Below are 2,979 nucleotides of genomic sequence, written 5' to 3'. Positions count from 1 at the left end.
ATCTTCCAATTCCAACGCACAAGGGCAATAGGGATCGGTGACTGTGGTTTCTCCACCACCCGCTGAACAACGGCTGTTTTCCTACACATTCTGAGTGTCTATATGATGCTGAAGATGGGTGAAATACCTGTTGCTCTAACATAATATCAATTTGTGGGTCCCAGGCTAACGGGGGCTCCGCTTTTGCCTTTTCTGGCAATGCCACACATGGCAATGGGCCCTCTATCCGTGAAAAAAATGAAGCAGGCAGCGCTGTAGATGTCTCTGAGATTGTAGAAGAGTTGGAGTCAATGTCTGAGAAGGGATGTGGTGGTGGGGGCTTGAAAAAGGGCTGAGCATAAAGGCAGTGTGATATTGGGGAATCCAATGAGCTCGTATGGAAGTCCTGAAGTAAGTCAGGCAGAGGAGACCGAAAAAGCGATTGATGTGGCATCCCTTCTCTTTGGGGTGGAGGGGGCGGTATTCTATACATCACTGCAGAATCTGAGATCATAGAAGAAGAGTCTGAATATGTGCCTAAGGAGAGAGGCGGTGGGGGGTTCTTGAAAAAGCGCTGAGCACACAAATGCAATCTCTGGGAAGCTCTACTTACCAGTGATGAGTCCAAAGAAAAGCCCTCCAGTAGATCAGGCAAAGCAGATCGAAGAGGTGCTTCATTGGAGAAATTTGGTTTGGAATTTCTTCTCCAGGAAGAACTTGAAGTTGGTTGAGAGCGCTGAACTAGTTTGCAGGTCATTTAAGTTGGAGGCCGGAGTCAATGAGTCGTGAATGATGTCAGATGAGAAAGACAGAGTAAAGAGAAACGGGATTTTGTTCACGGTCAATGCTGAGTGGGAAGGGGTGAGGTTCAAGTTGTTGCTGGTGGACTTGGGGTCATGTAGTCACTTGCCTGTTGAACCCCAATTTCCCGATGAAGGTGTTGGCAAGAACTTGTTGTCGACAGTCGGTCTATCAGTAAGTCACGGGCTGGCCCTGAAATAGGCCCACAATCACAAAAGATAATGACTCATCAGTAGTGTTGCTGCGGCTCAGCTAGCCGAGAGCTGGCTTATGTAAGCCAGCTAAATTTCCTTAAGTGGCTTGGCTCGGCTTTTAGCTGACCCAAAGCCAGCTCAAGCCGGCACATAATTCTCAAAGTGATGTGACTATAAATCTGGGTAAATTAGATGCTGTCTACCTGATAGATACACAGTGTAATGTATATTTCGAGCATAGAACTATAATAGAAACCAAATGATTATGAAAATAAATAAAAATTCGCAAAAAAAATAGGGGAGGATGTGAGATAGCATAGAAATAGGAGCATGTATGGATGTCATCTCTTCAGCTCCTTCAAATACGACTAGAATACAATGTAAATGAGCCTTCAGTGAAGAAAAATGGTGGAAAGCTGACTGAGCTACAGCTCAACTCCCCCCAAAAGAGAAAAAGGAAGATATCTCCAGAACGCGGACACGCAAACCTCTCGTCTCTTCGGGACCTTCAAACGACACTAGAATACGTTTTAAACGAGCCCTAGATCATAAGAAACGATGGAAATTTGACTGACCTAAGGTACTTGCTCTCCAAAACAGAAAATGGAAGATATCTCCAGAACGCGGACACACGAACCTCTCGTCTCTTCGGGACCTTCAAACGACACTAGAATATGTTTTAAACGAGCCCTAGATCATAAGAAACGATGGAAATTTGACTGACCTAAGGTACTTGCTCCCCAAAACAGAAAATGGAAGATATCTCCAGAACGCGGACACGCAAACCTCTCGTCTCTTCGGGACCTTCAAACGACACTAGAATACGTTTTAAACGAGCCCTAGATCATAAGAAACGATGGAAATTTGACTGACCTAAGGTACTTGCTCTCCAAAACAGAAAATGGAAGATATCTCCAGAACGCGGACACACGAACCTCTCGTCTCTTCGGGACCTTCAAACGACACTAGAATATGTTTTAAACGAGCCCTAGATCATAAGAAACGATGGAAACTTGACTGACCTAAGGTACTTGCTCCCCAAAACAGAAAATGGAAGATATCTCCAGAACGCGGACACGCGAACCTCTTGTCTCTTCGGGACCTTCAAACTACACTAGAATATGTTTTAAACGAGCCCTTAATGATAAGAAACGATGGAAATTTGACTGACCTAAGGTACTTGCTCCCCAAAACAGAAAATGGAAGATATCTCCAGAACGCGGACACGCAAACCTCTCGTCTCTTCGGGACCTTCAAACGACACTAGAATATGTTTTAAACGAGCCCTAGATCATAAGAAACGATGGAAACTTGACTGACCTAAGGTACTTGCTCCCCAAAACAGAAAATGGAAGATATCTCCAGAACGCGGACACACGAACCTCTCGTCTCTTCGGGACCTTCAAACGACACTAGAATATGTTTTAAACGAGCCCTAGATCATAAGAAACGATGGAAATTTGACTGACCTAAGGTACTTGCTCCCCAAAACAGAAAATGGAAGATATCTCCAGAACGCGGACACGCAAACCTCTTGTCTCTTCGGGACCTTCAAACTACACTAGAATATGTTGTAAACGAGCCTTTAATGAAGGATGGTGATGGAGAACTCACAAAGATAGAGTACACCCTCCTGATGAATCATGAAACTTAGCATGACAGATATCTCAAAAATATGATGGCAGATGCCTCTCGTCTCTTCAGGCCCTGAAATCGACATCAAATAGCTGGTAATCAACACTTATTTGGTAGAAAACGGTACAGAACTGACCAAGATACAAAATAGCCTCATGGTGTCTATCCAGCACCTATTACATGTTTCTTAGGGCTATTATTGGGCTATTCTGGTACACATTCTTACGTTATACTATGTGGAGTTCATTTACAATTGATATGGTACACTACTCAAGTTTACGGTTAAACATAAATTGGGGGAGAAGAGGAGAAGGAAAGCAAAAGAGATGTGACAGATGCTGAAGCGCTATATATCTGAGGCACTTTAGGG

The sequence above is a fragment of the Laccaria bicolor genome, genomic scaffold (genome assembly GCF_000143565.1).
Source record: "Laccaria bicolor S238N-H82 LACBIscaffold_56 genomic scaffold, whole genome shotgun sequence".
NCBI lineage: Eukaryota > Fungi > Basidiomycota > Agaricomycetes > Agaricales > Hydnangiaceae > Laccaria > Laccaria bicolor.
The sequence above is the reverse complement of the archived record's forward strand: the minus strand, read 5'-3'. Positions refer to the sequence as shown.